Source organism: Rhincodon typus, chromosome 19, assembly GCF_021869965.1.
Source record: "Rhincodon typus isolate 14 chromosome 19, sRhiTyp1.1, whole genome shotgun sequence".
Taxonomy (NCBI): Eukaryota; Metazoa; Chordata; class Chondrichthyes; order Orectolobiformes; family Rhincodontidae; genus Rhincodon; species Rhincodon typus.
Genome location: NC_063350.1, coordinates 42,210,282 through 42,233,650, shown reverse-complemented (window position 1 = coordinate 42,233,650; position 23,369 = coordinate 42,210,282). Strand labels below are relative to the sequence as shown.

General features: G+C 40.4%; 1 long non-coding RNA gene across 1 annotated transcript; it reads left to right on the top strand.

Moving 5' to 3' along the window:
* The first annotated feature begins 6,339 nt into the window (after positions 1-6,339).
* LOC125485507 lies at positions 6,340-18,383 on the top strand. Its single transcript, XR_007264217.1, has 2 exons — positions 6,340-6,422; positions 17,735-18,383. It is a non-coding gene; the product is annotated as an uncharacterized LOC125485507 (long non-coding RNA).
* Positions 18,384-23,369: the final 4,986 nt, after the last annotated feature.

Genomic DNA, 23,369 nt, shown 5'->3' with positions numbered 1-23,369 from the left:
AAAGTCTAAAAAAAAGTGAGCTTTTACATGACTTTGATGAATGATCTTCCATGTTTAATATATTTATCAAAATAATCTGACAAAGTCTTTCTATGGCAAATACCTGATTATCCCTTGATGTTATTTGATCAGAGATGATTCACCTTAAACCATGTGCAATACAAGAAGTAAATTGAATTGTTGGTATACCAGAGTGATAAAAAGATTAATTTAATATAAAGTAATAGATTAGATAACTTGGAGACATTTGTTTAAAAAAATTGAAATGCTGCGCCTAATACATATTACCGAGTCTAAACCTTAAGCACATTTTATGCAAATTACTAACAAAAGGTAATGGATTACATGCAGAAACAACTCAATAAATACAATTTCCAGAGATGTACAGGATACTTAATGTTATGAGTTACAAAACATAAGACAATGCTGCCCTCTATCCATTTCTTTATGCTATGTAATGAGGTACAACTTATTACACAACAATAACATTTCAAAGAGATAGGAAGAACTGCAGATGCTGGAGTCAGAGATAACAAAGTGTGGAGCTGGAGGAACACAGCCAGCCAGGCAGCATCAGAGGAGCAGGAAAGCTGATGTTTCGGGTCGGGACCCTTCTTCAGAATTGGGGAGGGGGAGGGGAGTTCAGAAATAAATAGAGACAGGACGGGTGTGGCTGGGCATGATGGGTGGGATGGTGATAGGTGAGTGCAGGTAGGGAGTGGTGGGGATTGGTCATTGGGATGGGTGGGGCGGATAGGTGGGAGAGAAAATGGACAGGTTGTGTCAGGTCAAGGAGGTGGGGATGAGAGGGAGGGTTGGTCATGGGATGGGGAGATTTTGAAACTGGTAAAATCCACATTTAGGCCATCGGGCTGTAGGCTCCCGAGGCGGAATATGAGGTGCTGCTCCTCCAGTTTCTGGGTAGTGTCATTGTGACACTGGAGGAAGCACATGATTTCAATGTAGCTTTGGGTTGTTCATTGCAGCAGTGGTTTCATCAGAGAAACCATCTATTCGTGATGAGTTTGATATATTTTCACTGAGGTAGAATAAGTAAAATAAGAGGAATCAGGTGCAGGGCAGCATTGTTTGTATATGGGGCCTCTGCCATCTGGAGAGGTTTAGGAACTGCAAGGTCTTCCTTTCTGTTAATGTGCAGCTGATGGGTGACCCTGTCAAGGCCACCATTTTGAGGAATGCTGTTATCTTTGCAGCAGCTTAAAATGCATTTATCCTATAATGATTAATCTTATCCACCATTTTTTGACCTTCTAGGACCCTAAGGGATATTGGCTGCCTGCTCTGAATTTTGTCATTGACCACATCTATCAACCCAACACACAAGCAGAGCAAGCATGTGTAACAAGAACCATGGAGTCACTTAGAAGATCATCAAGCAGGAAATTACCTTCCTCAAACAATAGTCCCCTGCACTGAATACTACAGCAGTGTAGTACCTGCTGAAGCTAGTCTTGAAGATAACCAAGGACGGGTTGCTGAACTGATGTCAAAATCTTCGAGTACTGTGATTCACAGCCTTGATACCAGAAATCTGACCAAATTTGGTTTGCACGACAACAAGTACAGATCTCATTGTTTCTGCCTGCAGTTCCACTGCAGCGCTGACACGTAAGGTGGTCTGTGCCCGTCCTGCAGTGAAAACTGAGGCAATGACCATCAGAGGATCCACCACAGAGGAGCCTTCTATTGCTATCATGATTTGACCATCGTTTCCACACTGGAAAGAATGGACGTCTACTGGAATTAGTTTGTTCTTTCACAATAATTGAAGATTCTGTGGCAGGCCTGCCAATGCAACAAATATCTCAGTGACATTTTTTTTGTCATTCATTCACGGGATGAGGGCATCGCTGGTTAGGCAGTATTTATTGCCCATCCCTAATTGCCCAGAGGGCAGTTAAGAGTCAACCACATTGCTGTGGGTCTGGAGTCACATGTTGGTCAGACCAGGTAAGGATAGCAGTTTCCTTCCCCAAAGAACATTAGTGAACCAGATGGGTTTTTTCCCAACAATTGACAATGGATTCATGGTCATCATTAGACTCTTAATTCCAGATATAGTGAATTCAAATTCCACCATCTGCCACGGGTCTCCCGAACATTATCTGGGTCTCTGGATTAACAGTCCAGCAATACTACTAGGCCATTACCTCCCCATCAACTTTCTCTTGTACATTGGTCAATTGAAGATCTCATTTGTAATCCCTCCAGCAGATTTCATGTGACCTTGCCCTCCAAAGACTAGGTACATGAGCGGTCCTTTTCCTCTGTCCTGGCTGCAGCTCACTCATGCCTGGTGACCCATTATGTGTGGATCCCAACTTTGTGCGTCAGATCGTGTAAAAAAGGTATCCCTTCATTGCTGGAGTGGGATTTCTCTTTCATTGGCTCTTTGGTGTGCTGTGGTTGTCCAGGCAGAGGATCTATCTGAAAATACAAATGTAGCTGACGATTGGAGAGAGTCGATAAGGAAAGCAGGAGATCCAAAGTCAAAATAAAGCTTCCACATTTTCCATACTCAGAGTAATTTTGAGGAGGAAGTTAAGGAGAGGATAAGGCCATCACCTTTGACCTCAGTGGCAGTAGATCACAAATTCTGTTGTTTCTTAACTTGGAGCACAAGCTCCTTGATCAGCCTATGGATGGAGTCTCTGTGGGTAACTTACTCTTCTCTGGTTCTTTCAGAGGTTATGGGCCACCTTATCTTTGAAGAGAAACAGCTACCTGCCAATGATTTTATGGCACATTATATGGGCAATGTATCTGCCATAGCTGAATAGACAGTGAGACAGAAAGCGGACATCAATGGAACTTATGTGTAGATGAAGTCGACTACATGAATATTAGGCCTGAGTTACGCTACGTGAGTGACAGCGCAAATAAAATCTTTATCAATGGATACGTCACTTTCAGAGAAAAAGCATTACCCTTTAACATTTGTTCCTTATTTTTTTTCATGGTGAATGTCATCCAAGATGCTTACAATGGTTACCTCCTCATTCCCCCCATTTTCGGTCAAGGTACACTTGGAAGCCTGGCCAGGTGACCTGGTGAGAGCTGAATAGGGTTCAGTTGCTGAGACAGGCTGCATGGATAATCCTCCTTCTGGGCACTGTGTCCAAAAATTAAAATTAAGAAAAAAGATATTAAAACTATCCCCAACCCCTCACAATCCCCTGACTGCCCCTCCCACCATTACATTCTCCATGTACCATCCATACCAACCATTGCTGCTACACATACACAAAATGCCAATTTACTGCCAACTTCCACCCACATCGTTCTTCCCTTCACCTACCATACCAATTCAACTAGCAGACCACATAATATCACGATAGCACGCAAACCTACATCAAATGCTTTCAAAGACTAAAGACCTCATACCAACAGGGGTTGGTAAATAGGGCTAATGTGACATACAGAATCCCATGCAGCGAGTGCAATAAACATTACATCAGACAAATGGGGAGGAAACTGACGACCAGAATACACGAACACCAGGTGGCAGTAAAAAGACACGACCAACATCCACTTGTCTCGATATACACAGACAATGTGGGCCATCAGTTCGACTGGAACAAAGTGACTGTACTGGATCAAGCGAACAACAGACATGCAAGGGAATTTCTGGAGGCCTGGTTCTCAACATGGGACTCCATGGACAAACACATAGAAATAGACTTCGTATACAGACCGCTGCTAAAAACGGAACTGGAAATGACAAGACCCACCACACCATAGGATCATATAAATTTGGAACGGAGCAGAACACCAATGCTTCGATTAGAGCTCGCACTGATGATGTTACCTAGATTGGTAACAAAATGTCTGCACACCACAGAACAACCAACTCGGCAAGCAAACAACTGCATCCACAACGCAAGCTACAAATTTTCGCTAAGTATGGAGATAATTTCCCATCCCCACCAGTCCTCAAAGGACATCTGTACCCGTCGTGGCTGATCTGCCTGTTGCATTGTTGGCTCCACTTAACAAGGATACCAAAATTGGATTTAAAAATAGAGACAGCTGACCATTAAAATACCAGCCATCTTCAGGAACTGCACATACATGATGCCTGAAGTAACTCCATTCTTGGCCCTAAGGAATTGTAAAGTACCACCTTCAAAGTTATAACTTGCAATTTTAGACTATTTCTGCTTTATTATCATGCCATAGAATCTCTCTGACATGATGAAAACCTAAGCCCGAGAGTCACTAAGAGAATGGCCCAAATGAGAGAAATTTATAGTGTCTGTTTTTTCACATTAAAAATGCTTCCTAAATTCATAGAGTGATAAAACTCAATAGATGTGAAACTGAAATTTGACTAACGTGGAGTGGGGTGAAAATGGGTTGTTTGTTCAACAGTTTTCAGAAAGATAGCAATATCAGTTTGAACTACCTAATTAATCAATTAATCAAGAGGCAAACACTTGGATAATGCAATTACTCAACATTGCTTTGGTTTTAAAAGAGATTGCATATTATAAATTTCAGGTTTTCTCAAATTAGAGTCATGACTAGAATAATTCAGAACTCAGTATGAAATATCAAACAAATTTAGTATCAATTTAGCCCATTGCGGCCAACTAATGACTGCCACATTTGCCATATACATAAAACATTGATGATACTTCATAAGTTCATCATTAGTTGTAATGCACTTGGGGACAGCTAAAGGTTGTGAAAGGCCCTGTTTAAATGCAGGATTTTCTTTACAATACCCAAAGGAAGCAGAGGTAAACCTACTTCAACAAGCCTACGACTAGCAAGGGGTCTTGGCCTCAACAGACTTCAGAACATTTTTTTTAACCTCAATTGCTACTCATGCTGAAGTGATTGAGGGCAATGCATTAAGGTGCGAATGGAGAGGGAGGTAAAAGTGAGGAATGTGTGGGGCCAACCAATCAATTCATATTCTCTGGACATGAAGCAGGCAGGTGCAGTACTGGTGTTTGCATCTACCTGCTAGTGAGTGTCCTCTGGCCGGTCCTGTAAAATCAGGAAGGCAGAAAATTAGAGGACACCATCAAACCATCATGTCCATGTGCCTGTTGGAAGTATGACTGAAGGGTGAGAAGAGGGAGCTTTCTATGAAGTAAACAAAGATCCCAGTCAGGAGCCTGGCCTGATACATTATAATTCTATTTATTTCTGTTTTAACACAATGGTCTCTCACTCTTAAACATGCAATGTTGCAGATTTTGCCTCAATAAAAAAAAAAGCAATTTATTACAAAATGAACAAAAATGAAATGAAATAATTCAGACCATCCATTAATAATACAAACTGAATGATTTTAAACACACTGTAAAAGTATAATCCAGAACAGTCCTTGAGAAGTTGAAAAGAAACAAAACATCTTGTGTAGTACTATAACACCACTCTGGCACAGTTCCCAAAATACCACTCATACAATACTCACACCAAAATTTCTGGAGCTACCACTTTGGTAAGTTTAATTCACTTATGACTTCAACTTTTAAACTGGAACTGCAGATAGATTCTCCTTGCAGCCATCACACACTTCAGTTTCAATGCACTCAGCTTCAAACAAACACTTCAGGGTTTTATATCAACACATCTGTTCTGGGATCAACATTAACTTTTCATTCCAAAGTAATCTATTTCACTAAATCAATCATTCGTTTCTCATGAGCACTGCCACCATCGTGTTTCATAGTTTCCACAGCACTAACACTACCCAAAATTTAATGTGAAACTAATCTTACTTTCTTACTTAGCTATGGGTGCTGCCCTTAAGCTTAAAGAAGATAGATTCCATACCTTTCTAACAAATCTCTGTTCCTGTTACTCACCATGTTAATTCACAAACAATCTGAACAATAGTGCATTTGTATACAGAATCCATCACTGTACAGCCTTGCTTCAAAAACTAATTTTTAAAAGATATAGCCATGATTTCTGAAATAATTACAAGTCAGTTATTAACTTCAGGCAGACAGAAAAGCCCAGAGAACTTGATGGTTAGCCCTTTCTTAGATAATTGCATTTCCTCTTGTAAATGTACTTCTACAGTTCTTTTAAGGAGGGAGTTCTATGATTTCAAATCCAATGACAATGAACAAATGACAATATAGCTCCAAGTCAAGTAGGTGTGAATTTTGAAGGAAAACTTTGTGATGACTTTTGACCTGGAAGCAGTCATAAGAAAGATATGTAATTAATTTAATATTCTGTAGTTGATTTTAAAATATTTGTAAAGGCCTTTTAGTAGTTTTCATTAGGAGGTCAAATGTAATTATCTTCAATAATAAGAAATACTAATCCATGTGATCTGTTAACCCTTGACCTGGAACAGTACCAATAATAAGATAATTAAGATGTAGAAGCTGTGTGATCAAAGGTAGAGAGCTGTAAATCAGAGGGATTGGAAGGTAAGGGTTGTTTTCATACATATGTAGATACAAAGAGAAAGTATACAGAAACAGAAAGGTCAACATAGAATTCTTGTGTGAAGCTAACAAAGCTTGCTATATCCTTGCTTTGAAAAGGCCAGGTTTTCTGTTTGGTAATAAATAGAATTCTAGAGGGCCTTGGGGGTGGTGGGAAAGATATATAAATGATCAAGTTAAAAGGGCCTGAATTGTCAGAGTAGTACAAATGGCTAAGGCATACAAATCAGCTAAGAGTTTGAAACAGACTGGATCTTAAACTGGAATCAGAGATAGTAGGAACTGCAGATGCTGGAGAATCCGAGACAACAAGGTGCAGGGCTGGATGAACACAGCAGGCCAAGCAGCATCATAGGAGCAGATCTTAAACTGGGTATTTTTGGGTCTTTGGTTGAAAGCAATTCTTGGAAAGTTATTACTGGTATGACAGAAGTGAGAGAGGGTTTGTGGATGTGCAGCTTGTTGGTATTATCTGTTTATGGTGACATTGGATGGAATACGACTGTACGTGAATGTAACATGAGCTGTTTTGAGTGAAAAAGTAAGAGATCCAATGTATGGAAGGCAGTGTTGCAGAAATTATTGGATGTGATACCTTGTGTGCAGGGAGTGATCTGTGTGTTTGAGGTTTTGTAGATGAATATTGTGCAGGTATTGAAAGTGAAATTAACTTTAAATTTAAAACATCACCTGCTTGTTAATTCATGTTTATCTTGTGTTGATTCTGACCTGCATCAAAAGTAAAAGTTACAATTAAATGAAAACCTGTTGCAACTTCTAAATCTGGGGTGTACATTCAATAAATTTTGTTATTTTATTTGTTGGCTCTCCCACAAGTTCATAACTAGAAGGTGGTGATATTTGCATATATTTGCTTCCTCATCATCCAAAGAAGTAGATCAGATTGGGGTAATGTTGAAGAAAAATTGGTGAATTGCTATAGTTCATCTTTAGGATGGTACACAATACAGCCTCTGTAAATCAATTTTGAAACGACTCTTATGTTTTAAGCTGTGAATATGGTGCCAATCAAATAGGGGGTAGTGTTCTGGAGGGTACTGAATTTTTTTTAATATTCTTGGAGAAGTAATTCTACAGGCAATAGCGGAGTATTTAACCAAGTTATCATTATCCTGGAGTTACCATTGGCAAGAATCTGAACTGCACTAGCCATGTGAATACAATGGCTACAAGAGTAGGTCAGATGCTAGGAAACCTGCAGTAAGTAACTCAGCTCCTTTCTCCCCAAAGTCTGTCCATTATCTGCAAGGTACAAGTCAGGAGTGTGATTAAATACTCCCCATTTGCTTGGATGAGTGTAACTCCAACAACACTCTATAGCTTGACACCATTCAGGACGAAGCAACCTGCTTGATTTGGCACCACATCCACAAATGTTCAGTCCTTCCATCAACAACGGCCAGTAGCAGCAGTGTATACCATCTGCAAGCTGTACTGCAGAAACCAATGATCCTTTGACAGCACCTTCCAAACCCACGACCAATACGATCTAGAAGGACATGGGAATATCACCACGGGCAAGCTAACTTCCAAGCCACTAACTATGCTGACTTGGAGATATATTGCTGTTCCTTCTGTGTCTTTGGGTCAAAATCCTGGAACTCCCTCCTTAATGACATTGTGGATCTACCTGCATAAAACAGATTGCAGTAGTTGAATAAGGTATGGGCAATAAATGACCAACCAGCAATACCCATGTCCCTTGTTTGATTTTTAAAAATCAAACTGTTGTTATGTACTTTGTCGACAGTTTATGTGGAGTTAGGAAGTGAGATTCTTGCCACGTAATAGCCAGACTTTGACCTGTTCTTGCAGCTACAATATTTATATGGCTGGTCCAGTTTCATTTCAGGACAATGGTGGCACACCAGCTTATTGATATTGGACTATTCAGAAATTGTAAAGTCATTGAATGTCAAGAAGAGAGAGAATCAAAATATCTTGCTAAAGTGTTCCACTTGTGAAGCATAAATGCTAACTTATGCATACCGAAAGTTGTCCAGGTCATTTTTCTGCATGTGGGTATGGACTGTTTCGTTAGCTTTGAAATCTCAGCGTGGGTCTAAACATTGAACACATTGTGAACATCCCCATCAAACATTTCTAATAATAGATGGTAAAGTTGTCAGCTTTCATAATATTTGGAAATAGAATGACAGTAAATTTTACAGGCTGGTAACACATATAAACCAATACAATTTCAAATACTGAGAAATACGTCTGTGAAAGAATACTGAAGATCAGGAATTCGATCTATAAAATTTCAGAAAATACATTGTTTATTTTAATGTGTGAGTGTGATTTTTTTTTCAGCACCTACAACAGTGTGGTAAATGTCAGGCAGATGAATTTAATTGGAAGAGCGGATAAAATCAGATTTTCATTATTGTGCCAAACTTCAGTGATTAAGTTGTCCTCTTTAGGTGGTGTGTTGACAATGTTACAAACAAAACCGTGTGCACTTGCATCTCATTAAAACAAAATTTCACTGTAATTAACTTTGCCTTCCCAATCAGGAAATTTGATTGTTTGGAAAACCGACAGCAAAAATCCAGCTCGTACTTAATGTTGCATTTCTTCATCCACCTCTAGGCACGTCCTTTGCTGCTCCATTCTTAGAGCAACATGATTTTAAATTATGCTTACAATCGCTTGTACTATTACTTCTTCAAGTACAGTGTGTCCGTTCAGACCCAAGCATGCAGTCTCCCTGGGCTATTTCCAAACCCAACTGGCACATGGTCATTCCATCTGTCCAGGATTTGGTGCGGCAGGGAGGGGAGCTGGTCCATTGGAGGCAAAAACTTGCAGGGGCGTGTATTCTAGTTAGTCTGACAGGGTGGGGGTACTTTAATCTGTCCAGTGGCATGAGGGATACTGGGTGGTGTTTGCCTGTAGTTGATCCACAAGTGGTTAAAGATCTGTCTAGGACACTATCTATACTGAGGCCAACTCCTGAATGGTCACAGGGCTTGGGGGTGGGGTGAGTTAGATGTTGTGGTCAGGAGTTTGGGGAGCATGGAGCATTGGCTGTCATGATGTGACTGATTCAAATGACCTGGGGCTGTGTTTGGCTTTGATCAGGGGAGGTGTAATGCGCAGCAAGGACCTAGATGTAGGGGATGTCAATAGTAACAATGATTGCCAGTGTTTGAAAGATAAAGGATATGGTATCACAAGGCTAACAGGTATAGCAAACTGGTGAGGATGGAGAAGAGTGAGGGTGAGAGGCTGGGATAAAGTGGGGATTGGTTCTTGTATGACTCAATGAACAGCTGAATCTCACTGTGCTAAAAGATTATCAAGCTCACTGCACAACATTCAACGATTGAATTGCCTATGTTTGGACTGCTATCTGGCTGTTCTTGATCTAATATCCTGTCTTTGAACTAATTGGACTGATGGGTAGTATTCAAGGATATACACTATGTAGCTTTGACTGCACTGCCACAATGCCAGGATCGTTAATTCTCTGGGTTATGAAAGAGACACATGTTGCTGATGCAATGAGATATTAAAAGGTGTTTCGATAGAAGCAAGCACTTCTTTGTAATGGGGAGGTTTTACGCTGCTTTGACTTCCGAGAACCATGTCTGCATTTAATGAGGAAATGAGATGATAGCAAATGTTAGAAATTGGCAATTGCATTATATATTTAAACCTGTAATAATTATATACAATAATGAAACACCCATACCATCAAGGAACCCTCAAAAGGACTTTTTTCCATCCTTAACCTTCCAGTATGTAGAGGTATTTACCTTACAGCCACAGCAGTGGTAGTGGACACGGCTGCTAATCTTTATGCCATGGTGACTGTGAAGACTTTGGATATTCTCTGTTCCCTTGGAACCTGGAAGGCCCCTGGATGGTCAGAGTTTCCAACGCAGATGTAAGATCCCCCTTCTTGACATGTTCTGCTTCATGGAGATGTTTGGGAATGAATCAACTCTGGAGTTCCTCAGATGAAACTCATGGGATGTTTGTCTATCATTTGTCCACTGCTGGCACCACCCTGGCTTGAGATTGTGGTATCTCATTCCTTTTTACCTTGCCATTGAATTGGAGTAGACATGACGACAGAAGAAAGAGATGGCCAAACGCTTGCATGCCAGAGTCACAACAGTGGACAGAAGGTGGACAGCCTTTTTCATCATCTTGCTTCAGTGACGTTCTCTGACATTCCTGCTTGATGTACCTCTGTTTGTTTCTCCAGGTTGAACATGAGAGTTATGGATAAATAAATGATTTATTTTCTGCATGGGTCTCTGGCAGTCCTCTGATCTTACATGTATCTTCCACCACTGGCTACGGGCGTGTATTTATCAGATTATATCCATGAGTTTATTTTAGCTAAGGTGAAAGTCTCATATTGGTGAATTTGCACATTTACACCTTAGAGAGTCCTCTGGGGTATTGACCACTCTGGCCTATAAAAGATAACGGGTTCAATGGGAAGATCCCTTTAAACCATCAGCGGGGAAGAGGCCCTCCTTTCTGGCCTGGGCAGTCTGAAGCAGAGCGTTTGGTGAATCTTCCATGACGCAGGGAACCACGTTCCGACACTTTGAAGACATCTCCAATAGGTTGGGGGCTGGCAGAGCATCACTCAGTAGTGGGTGTACTGACTACTGTCCACTGTGGAGTTTCTGACTTGCATTAAGTGGGAGTAAGGAGTAAGGGGAGATATGCCCATCTGCCATAGGCGTGTGATTCACCAATTAAGTCACCATGAGATTACTAGCAGGAAAAAATGAGCTGAACAGCAACTGCTTACACAAGAAAACACAATCTGAGCCTTGCCAAGTGTGACACCATCTAAAATGCCATTGCCTAACTTTAACTCCTTATCAATAACTGGTGCAATAGCAGAATGGAAGTATTTTAGGCACCTTCTAAAAACCACAAGATGCTTTTATTTTGATTGGTTGTTTTTTTTTTATGGAAGTGCAATTTGGCATAAGTAGAATTCGACCATCTTGCAACACCATCAGAAAAGTGTAACTTCATCCTTTTTATATTCAACATTCATATAGGGAATGTGGTGACTAGTAGGAGGAGAGTTCTTGCTGCAGCCCACATTAACTATGAATGCATTTCAGAAGCTAAAAGAAAAATCAGAAGAGAAGATGACACGATTTTGGATGTCATGAGCTAAATAGGTTGTAAGAAGGGACAACAGTCTATAGAAAGACAGTGAAGAGGAAATGCCTGCTTGTTTCCATCACTTTGTTTGAAATATTGCCTAATCCATTAGGATTTTGGGGAGGCAGGGCATGGAGGAACAAGAGTTATCAGTGTTTCCATAGGAAATTTTCTGGATAGTGTAGAAAATGGAAATGTTTTGATAAATAAAAATGATACTAAATAACAGTAATTTAAGTAATTAATCTATAATCATGTGAGGTGGACTTCACTTAGAAGCTGTTTAAGATCATTTGAATCACATTATTTTTATCATAAGGAAGAAAAATGTGCCTTGATATTGCAGTTGACTTAAATGAACCAGGTTCTAGCTTATAATGCAAAGAAGGCAGAGAAACCTCCATTCTTTTTCTCCACTCAATTACGTGATTTAATTACTCTCAGTGATACAATTAGAGATAAAGCTGATGAATTAAAATTGAAAATATGAGTCATTGATATAGGAAATTAAAAGGAAATACTTAATCACAGCAATTTCTTCTGCTTTTTAATTTCTCATCTCTGTACAATTACTGTAATACTACAAAGCAATCAAACATTGGAATCTAACCATGAAAGTCGATGGACATTTATATTTGAAAATTGTCTGATAATTTTACAAGTACAAAAGATTCCCCTCAGCGTAAATCTTCCTTTAGTTATCTTGTTCTGATTATGTAAATTTAAAGTGCTAATTTTAAGCATCTTGTTATAATCTTATTTCACGTTGCAATTCTTTTTTAAAAGTTTACTGTAGGTTTCACTCAGTCTCTTAGACCTTTATGCATTTCACAAAGTCATCTCATTTTTAATGAGTGCAATCAAAAGGCAGTGTCTCTGAATTTAAAGGCAATTCTCTGGATCTGTGTCTCAGTTGCTACATTTTACACTGGAAGATCAGAAGGCTAGCAATCAAGACACCTTCCAAGTCATGTGCATACAATTTAAATTGGGGATTTAGTGGTGGATTAAACAGTTGTTTGAAGTGCTGCACTAAACGACTAAATTGATACTCACCAGTATGGCACTACAGGTAAAATATAAACAATAGAAAGAAGAATTGACAGATATTTAACTCTGCTGAAAAACTTAAAAGAATAGTAGATTATTAAACTACTCAACAGCAACTGTTCCAATATAATATCCCATAAACACACCCTTGGCAAAGGCAAATTCAGCAAAACAGCTTATTTCACATGCAATTCTGGCAACAGAGAGAACTCCAGCTTTTAGCTGTAGCAAAGAGAGAGAAATGTAGCACCTTTCTCAATCAGCTTCCAAAAAAAAATCCAACAACCAATGAAAGCTAAACTAAAACCTTGATTCTGTGGGAGACTGACTCCACCCATTCATGCTGCTTCTGTTGTTCCAATGTTTTTTTTAAAAAAAAACAAGGCCTCACAAGCTGTTTACTTTGTTGGCCTGGAACAGGCCACTTTACACCTCTGTTTCAATCTCTTTTCTTAAAAAAGAGACCAGGACAGAATGCACCTCTTAAAGTCATAGTATCATCATGGATGGAAGTGGAAAGGCTAAATTGCACTCTGTCTGCCATTGATCAGAAGGTCTGGGCTATTACAACATATATTTCTGATACCCTACTGATTTTGACCTGTGAATGATCTATTCAATTATTCCAATTTACTTGCTCTTTCCCCCATATCACTTCACTTTTAAGTATCTTCAAGCTGCCTGATGCTGAGATAGCTGACCTTCAACAAACACAACCATCTTCCTATATATCAGGTATGACTCCAACAAGCTGAAGTTTGCAAGAAAGGCTTCTATTTGTAAAGCAAATATCCCCATGCCTTTGTCTTTTGTCACAAATTGAGAAGTTTGTTACACGTTCTAAGATTTGTGTATAGAGGCCCTTTGAAAGTATACCATTGAACTTCGATTCATTCTGCTCTCTTTTCCTAACAAAATGAATCTCTTCCACATTTGTCTGCATTAATATTCAGTTACCATTTGTCTGCTGACTTTCCCAATCGGCCTGTGTTCTCTTGAAGCCTTGTACTATCTTCTACATTGTTTATCATATTTATGAGCTTTATGTCAGCTGCAAACTTTCAAATCATGCCTTGGATAACCAAATTCAGGTCAATAATACATTTTCAAAAATAACAGTAGTGCTAATGCTGACCTGTGGGAAATGGAACAGCAAATCTCGCTCCAGTCTAAAATAACCACTTGCTGTCAATGGCTCTGCTTTATCTAACATGAATATTGAATCATTTTGATTCCCATTCTAAACAGAATGCAAATAATATATTAGAAAAAAGCACCATCACCACAGAAGAATATTTGAGTTCACTTTGATACAGCTGTTGCCAAACCAGTGGTTGGTGTTAAGCAGGCAGCTGAGTCAAGAGTTAAGCCATTTAATTCAAATTATGTGATTTGTTTGACTGTTAAATCTTTCTAAATTTATAATTTTAAGGTCACATGGTCCTGATCACCTTTTTATTGACATCATTTTCAATAGTCATTTCCTAAAGTCAATGAATATGTTGGAAACTGTTAATAAAGAAATGTGATCAAACAGATAATTTGAGTAAACGGTGAAAAAATTAAACCAGAACTATTGTTAGAGTGTTCTTTTTTAATATAATGGTAGTTGCATATGCATTCTAAGAACAAAGAAAATTACAGCACAGGAACAGGCCCTTTAGCCCTCTAAGCCTGCGCCGATCAAGATCCTCTATCTAAACCTGTCGCCTATTTTCCAAGGATCTGTATCCCTCTGCTCCCTGCCCATTCATGTATCTGTCTAAATACATCTTAAATGACGCTATCGTGCCCGCCTCTACCACCTCCGCTGGCAACGCGTTCCAGGCACCCACCACCCTCTGCGTAAAGAACTTTCCACGCATATCTCCCTTAAACTTTTCCCCTCTCACCTTGAAATCGTGACCCCTAGTAATTGAGTCCCCCACTCTGGGAAAAAGCTTCTTCCTATCCACCCTGTCTATACCTGTCATGATTTTGTAAACCTCAATCAGGTCCCCCCTCAACCTCCATCTTTCTAATGTAAATAATCCTAATCTACTCAACCTCTCTTCATAGCTAGCGCCCTCCATACAAGGCAACATCCTGGTGAACCTCCTCTGCACCCTCTCCAAAGCATCTCTTCATTAACTGCACAAAGCTCTGCTACTAGTATAAACATATTGGACCAAATGTTCTGAGAAGTGACAATCCTAATTAGATTGCTTCTCCACGCCTTTTCTGCCCAGCGACATAGTGCTGCATTTGTGGCCAGGTCATTCCATTCCAGCTCTATCAGAAATGCAAAAATACATGAATTCCAAATGTGCTGGATCATTTAAGGGAAGCCGAGCCACACCAGCTTCTTTTTCGGTGGTCACCAGGAGAAGATTTAACCAACTGTTAAATATGTTAGAATGGGTCAACATATCGGCACATAAATCGTTACAGTGGGTTTGTTGGGTCTGTTCGTTGGGTGAAGTATGTTGGTGCAGGAGGGTTTGTCAAGTGGAATTGCCAGGGTGAGTTGTATGTCAGGTTCAGAGCAGGAGTTGAAATGTTCCGTAAGAGTGCCTGGAGAGGTTACTTGTAGAGTAACCTATAGACTGAGACTTTCCTGCCTAAAATTTCCTGGTTAACAATCCAGATAAGATTGTCCAAACTGTTCTGAGAACCTAACCCCAACTCAGAGTGGGATATATTTTTGGAGTGTCCGAGGAAACAGAAATTGCCCATTGGAAGTATAAGATTCCCTTCTATTTGTATGGAGTCAATGTGATTGGAGTTCTGTGAGACTGCAAAACACATCTTGGGTTATACATCCAGTTTCTGATTAGTTGGAGGTTTGAAGCTTTGGCCATTATACCAGTATTGTTTTCTCACTTCTCTTATCATCTAATGACCAATTTTAGTTAAAATTCAAATCAGTATAGTGTATCGTTATTGTGCTACCTTCTGAAGACATGGAGAACAAACAGCACAATCACTAGCTGAAATAAACTTCAGATTTTCTTTTTGCTCTATTCTTCAGTATGCTGTGAACTTCAATACACGTAGCCAAATGTAAATTCTTCCTTTGGACTCACATCCCACAGTAGTCTAAAATGAGAAACTGAAAATTTCTACAATAAACTAAATGGGGAAAACACAATGGTCACAATGTGTTCTTAGAATAAAGTACTGGGCGATAATTCAAGCAAACGCACCTGTGGTAGAAAAGCAAAACCAAACAGGGAGATAAAATTATTAGCCTGGACTTTTAAGGCTTGGCACTCACTCGGATTACCACTCTGTTTTCCTTTTTTACAAAGGGAGACAGGTCAAACGTTTTGACAGGAGATTCCAATCGTGGCTTCTTCAGAAATGTAGAGCCATACTTCTATTCTGGCAATTTACTCAGAGTGCAGAACTATCAAAGGAAAGCAAAGTACACGCCTCTGTCACAGCAGTCAGCTGCTGTCTTCTGGAATTTGAAGGTTCAGAATCACAACCTTGTGGCAACATTCAAAACTTAGGGTGTCCTGGTTGAATCAGGGGACAGTCATAGCTAAAGCAGTTAGTCTTGTATGGGGGGAATGACTGATGAAGTGGGGTCAATGGGATGCTTGGAGTAAAACATGAGCTGCTAAAACTTGAGAGGAGCTTGTCTGTGAGTTAGAGGGTCATATGAAGACCTAAATAAGAGGAGTTAAGATCTTGAAAAGACAGCCATATGACAATGAGAGGAAGGAAGAATGATACCAGAGGAAAGATCCCTTAAAGGATGATGAAACTGGTCAAGTGACCATTTTATCAATGTATAAATTGACTGTTCAAATATTGCGTTGGAAGAACTCATTTGATCATTCTTCAGTGTAGGAGTTATTCTTGTAGGCCTGTAGCTAATAAAGGACCCATGCTGGGGCAACAATTATTTAAAAATTATGTTAATGACTTGGATGAGGAAAGTGAATGTACTGTAGCCAGATTTTCAAATGACCTAAAAACAGATGAAAAGGCAAGTAGTGAAGATGGCATAAAGAGTCTACAGAAATACATAAACTTGTTAAGCAAGTGGGGAAACACTCAGCAAAGGGAATATTAACAGGGAAACTGTGAGGTTATGCACTTTGGTGGAAAGAAGAGGAGGATCTGAGTGTCACTTAAGATGAAAAATACTCCCACAAGCTATAACAGAGGGATTTGTGAGGTCTTGAGCATAAATCAGAAAAAAAACAAGCAGCTTGATTCAGTGGCTAAGAGAGAAGGAAAGTGAAATATTAGCCTTTATTTGTAAGGGAAAGGAGTATAAAAATAACAAAGTCTTGATAAAACTGTACAAGGCACTAGGCAGACCACAGCTGAAATAATGTGAACAGTTCTGGTCCCTTTACCTAAGGGAAGATGTGTCAGCAATGGAGATGCTCCAGAGAAACTTTATTAGGTTGATCCTGTATGTGGAGGGATTGTCTTGTGAGAAGCAGTTGAGTAGGTTGGCCCTATACTCATTGAGGTTTAGAAGAATGAGACATATTGAAACATACAGGAATCTTGGAGGACTTGACAGGGTAAATACAGAAAGGTTATTTCCCCTTGTGTGATAGTTTAGGACCAGATGCCATAATCTCAAAGTAATGATGTGGAGGTGCTGGTATTGGACTGATGTGGACAAAGTCAGAAGTCACACGACACCAGGTTATAGTCCAACAAGTTTGCTTGAAATCACAAGCTTTTTGAGCACTGCCCCTTCATCAGGTAAAGTGTCTGACTTGTGATTTTCGAATAAACCTGTTGGAATATAATCTGGTGTCATGTGACTTCCTGACCTCAAAGTAAATGGTTGCCCACTTACGATGGATGAGGAGGAATAGGGTAGTGAATCTATGGAATGTTTCTTACCATAGAGCCAGGGTTCATTGAGTATATTCCAACCTAAGGTACTAAGTATTTTAATCAGTAAGGGAACCAAGGCTTATGGGGTGCAAAGGCAAGAAAGTTTTTAGTTGAGGATTATCAGTACAGATATGAATTCTTTGAATGGTTAGAACAGATTTGATGGTCTGAATGGCCTATTTCTGCTCCTATGACTTACAGTCTTAATGGTCTTTTCTGCCAATTAGACTATATGCTCGTGGAAAATCCAGGTGCAAAATCCAGAACAATCATGGACAGAGTGGAGGAAAGAAACACTACCAAGATCATAGAAAGAAGAAGAAATGTCCATGTAGAAAGCAGTATTGTCACAGCAAGGAGCTGAATCATCTTGCACAGAAGTGTACGACTTTAAGGAAGTGCAATAAACAGTTACAGACTTCCACCCAAGAGATATCAGCTCAAGATTATGATGAACCATTCTACTCGACACAACAGTTTAGTGCAGTAAACTTGATATATGATACGTGGTTTGTAACTGTTGGAATACTGATTGTAGAAGAACAGCAGGGAAATATACAGTCAGAAAATGGTGGCCTTTGTAATAGCCTGACCTTCAAAGACCTGTGAAAAATACCTCAACAAAAAAATCCAACAATGAATCATTAAATGAGGCTGAGGCTATATGAGATACCATATCCCTGCTGAGAGGACAAATTATTCCATTTCATTGCAATGACATGAACAAATAACTGGAGTTCCAGGCCATAGACAATAATGAAAATACACGCAGCTCAGTCAGAGCTAATCGAAACATTTGGCTGGTAACCCTCAACAGACAAAAGATATTTGCAACCTTTGCAGTACCTGTTGACCATTAAACAGATCCTGAAGAAATACAATTATGGGTTGCATCTTTTGTTTTTTGGCTAAGTCCAAGTTGCATCTCGTTTTTTTTTTTGAGAGAGAGAGAGAGAGAGATTTCCACTACAATGCCTCAAACTTTCCCACCATATTTACCACCTCCCATATTTTAACTACCTATGACTTCCTCATCCAACTCCAATTCCATCTTGCCATGCAGTGTTCCAAAAACAACTCTCCACTTCGCAGATATATGCCAAAAGACCACCATCACTTGTGCCATTGCCATCTTGGAAAGACTTCTGTAGCCAGGCAAGCAATGGCAATTCGGTGTTGCCCCTTACAACAATGTATGGCACAGCAGCTACCAAGCCATGCTTCTTGAAACACATTGACAACATGATAGAAAACTTCCTTACATGTAGAACTTCACTCTCACCCCAGTCACTGTTTATCCAACACTCCACACACATTACTTTTCTGTAGCTATATCCCATCTGAACACACTCTGATCAACAGTACCCTGTCCCCAATACCCACTGGAGAGGTTCAGATTGTCCATTTGTCCAGTAGGGGAACATCATACACAGGTAAACAATTGAACAAAAACAAGGATGAGGTTTCCGTCAGGGAAAGCAAGTGTGAATGCAAACAAAGCCAATAAAGGCTGAAATGGAGCCTGACAATGCAAAATATGACCAGTGTCTGAATGCTGCATCTAGGTCTCATTTATTGGAAGTGGGTGTCAATGAAATTCTGTTTGACTTCTCATACACAATGCAGTTGAGATCTTTCATGGACAGTGACAGCTTCCTCCTCTCCAATGTCCTCATTCTCCTCCTGTTTTCCCAGTTCCTTAGCATCTATCAAATTGCCTTTTTATGCCTGCTCTAGTCGTGCAGAACACAGCTTGCCAGGATGAAATGGCACACATTGTCCATATGGTACATGAGCCAGACCCCACCCAGATAGGTGTAAGCGGTGGGACTGCATCTTCAGCAGTCTTTCTTGAGGCATGGACGGTGTCATGCCCATGTTCTGCATCAGTCAAGGGGTTGCAGAAAGGTATCATGAGCCATGGTGGGTACCTTTGACCACTAATAATTAGCTGTGTAAAAGTACCTAGACACTCTTAACCATTGAGTATGTGAGAGTGGCCCAGGATGTAGGAGTCATGACAGCTGCCAGGGTAGTAAGCACACACCTCCAAGAAGCAGTAATAGTGATTACCAATTACCTGAACATTTAATAGAGTGGAACCCCTCATGTTATTAAATTTTACAATGTTGTGATACTGCCCTCACAGTGCCATGTTAGTCTTGGGGAATGAAATGATCCAGTGTGGCCATGCACAGATGGCATTGGGCACTGTCCTGATGCAGTTGTAGGTGCATGACTGAGTGATATGAAGCAGGTCTCCTGTCTTCCCTGGAAGGAGCCAATAGTTCAGAAGTTCAGAGCAGCCATCAACTTCACAGGCACCAGGAGAGGGTCATTTCCCATTCCTGCAGACTTCAGGCTCCAGCATCTGGCAAAGTTCTGTCACAGTCTCCCATGACATGTGAATCCTGGGTCAACACTGTGCCTCACTCATCCCCCCTGGAAATGGAATCTGGGTCTCCTCTGAAACCCATGCATCCTGGTGGTATATTGTAAATTGCCATGACTACATCTGGCCCTTAACTCTGTCACTCTGCATGCACAGCAAATGAATAATGGAATGATTGCAACTTTAACTTAGCTGGGGTTTGTAAGTGGCTGATTTGTGTATTTGTTGCTTCAATGTCATACCATCCAGCAAACGTGGATTCCTTGCTTTTGCCTGTCAAACTGATAGTTACTCTGCCCATTGTGGCTGATGTTCCAGTCAGTTTCCAGCTGCATTATGCATCTAGAGAATGAGAAGTGATGATAGGAACATGGCTCACGGCGGACATTTTCACCAGTGGGGCCCTGCCTGTTTACTCAGTACCTCGCCCAAAGCCTCCATATTCCCTTTTTGACATGGCAGTGCCCTGACAGGTCATTTTCATTTTATTAGCCTCAATATGGAGGCCCATCACATTGAATTTCATGTACAACTGCCCCTTGAGCCTTTAGTATTGTGTCTGATTGATGAACTCTGTGCTCCTCTGTTTTCCCTGTGGAGGCCATTATGGTAGTCACTACTACTAGTTCCTCTTCCATAACCTACCGCACCCTTTAATGCTGTTCCTCATATGTCCCACCCTCCTCAGTCAATGGATGGGATTCAATGCTGTAATCACCCCAGATGACTGGCACCTAGTCATGATCAACCAAACCCTCGACCGTTGACTTTGAAACTCCCTGACTGATGCGCGATTCTCCTGAATGCTTGTGATGGTCTTATAGGGTTGACTATGCCCCATCCCTCACACTGTATTGGGACAGGTTTACTGAATGTGAACATCCCAAGCAGCCAAATGACCTTGGCCAAGTCCCCTCGACTGAGTGCGTGCAGGCTGTGCCCATAACCAAGAGTAGCACACCCTTCCTCACATTCCCACCCACCCCCAACTTAATTGCACTGAGCTCTTCCCCCAACACCCAATCCCTTCATCAGTTTCCAACATGTCCATTTCTGGCACATGCTTTACGTCTTTGACATCCGTGTTATCTTTTCTGACTTTTCACAGACACACAGAATCTTAACAGTAGTGATGAACTTTCGCTCTGGCTCAGTTTAGTAATTTAACTTTGGAAAAATCCAGTTAAAGAACTGTGGGCTGAAATTTTCCAGCTTCTGAGTTGGCCAACAATGAGTCAACTGGGAAAATATGGCAAGATCGGAAAAATGAGATTCTAATGTTAAACAAAGAAAGCTTGATTTTTGCACCTAAATTTTGAACAGTGAACAAAAAATCTTGCTAGAGAGTGAGAGAGCTACTTGCATGTATTTACATCTCCAAAGATGTAGTGCCCCATTCTCCCACACAGGATAGAAACTAGAGGGTGACTGTTCTCAACCTGAAAGTCAGAGCTTGTTGTTTGCTCCTCTGGGCTTCCAGCTTGGACAGCTGTCCTCTATTATGTACCCTCTGTAGCCACCTTCATGACTTTGAACACTTCTATCAGATCTCCTCCTAACCTTCTCTCCAAGGAAAACAGTCCTAACCCCTCCAATTCATCCTCTACTGCAGATCTCCTGCTTGGCAATAATATTGTAAATTTCTTCTGCACTGTCCCCAGTGTGTTCACATCATTCCTGTACAGTGGTGCACAGGACTGTACGCAACACTTTCATTAATGTTTAACAAGTGTCTTCTACCAATTGTTTGCTTTGATCCTTAATGTCCCTTTTTAATAAATCCTAAGGTACTGTAAGTTTTATTAACCTCTCTCTGCAATGGTCCTGCCAGCTTCACTTCTTGTACAACTTGACCTGGTGCATGACTGAGCTTTAATTTCAGAACTAGTAATCTTAAGATTACCGTTGGTGAGTGCAGAAATGCAGAACAGGGCATTGTGAATTTATGGGGCATGCCAATTTGGGTGAGCAACAGACAATGGAACAAGGTAACTCACTACAGTTAATGGAATGAAACCTGCCATGAGACTCCCTGAAATTGACATTTAGTCAATTTTTGGTAAATTTCAAGACTGCGGTCCAAAACAATTCCAGAAACTGAAATCTCTAAAGATATTTGAAAATCAAACTACAAATAATCCTAAATTTAAAACTCAACAAAAGTCAGCGCAGGTGTAAATCCCAGAGGAATGTCACAATATAGTTTTTTTTTAATTAGAGACATACAGCACAGAAACAGACCCTTCAGTCTTTCTCATTCATGCCTACCACGTTTTCCAACTAAACTAGTCCCATTTGCCTGCATTTGGCTCATATCCCTCCAGACCTCTCCTATTCATCTACCTGTCCAAATGTCTTGAAGTGTTGTAACTGTACCAGCATCTACCACCTCCTCGGGGAGTTCATTCCACATTTGGATCACCCTCTGTGTGGGGGGGAGAAAAGTTTCCCCTCAATCTCTCTTAAGTATTTCTTCATGCATCTTAAAAATATGCACCCTAGTTTTGAACTCCTCTATCCTTGGGAAAAGACTTTTGCTGCTAACCTTATCTAGGCCTCTTTTTTGATTTTATAAACCTCTATAAGGTCACCCCTCAACTTTCTATGCTCCAGTGAAAAATGTCCCAGCCTATCTATCCTCTCAAACCCTCCAGTCCTGCAGTGGCTACAAGGGAAACGAACTGAGAGAGAAAATGAGATAGAAACTCTGCTCAGTCTGTTTGTTTCTACTGCATCAGGAGTCCATTCTTGCATGGTGCCTCTTGTAATCCATGTTACTGCTGAATACCATTGACCCAGACAGTTGCGATGAGCATCAGTGACCTGTAAGTTGGAAACATTGCTACATTGTTAATTGAAAGAGAGATCATGAAGAAAAAGCTGACAGATGATTGCACAGAAGATGATGGGGTCTCTGAAATGTCATCCATCCTCAATGGAGTTTTCACCTTGGGTTATCTATTCCTGATGGGTCTGGTACATGTTACTTGGAAATGCTTGCTGGGTACTGACAGTAAGACAACAAATGTGTTTTTACTCAATTACTTTAAATGCTACAGGAACGGCAACCCATAAAATTGTCAGGACAAAGCCAGCTGATCTAGTAAGCCTACCTGACACAATGATTGCTAAATCATCACGACTAAACACTGCTCTCACCCCTGTCCTGCCCTCTTCAACTTAAAAGCCACAGTATGGCCATTTCTTTTCTTTTTGGGTGTGGAAAACTTAAAAAGAAAAGCTAATGAGGAAAAAAAATTCGTAAAGTTTCTCACCAGCATATCTCAAATGATCAAATCAGTCCACAAGATGGTATGGATTAAGTATTGGCATTAAAGGCGTTTACATTGGATATGATGGAATCTCTACCCAAATCAGGAAAATGCCAATTCCCCCCAAGAAACTGCCAACTAAGGAAAACCGAATCGGAAGCCATTGTACAGTGCATGGGCAGCAACGTTTCAAGAGAT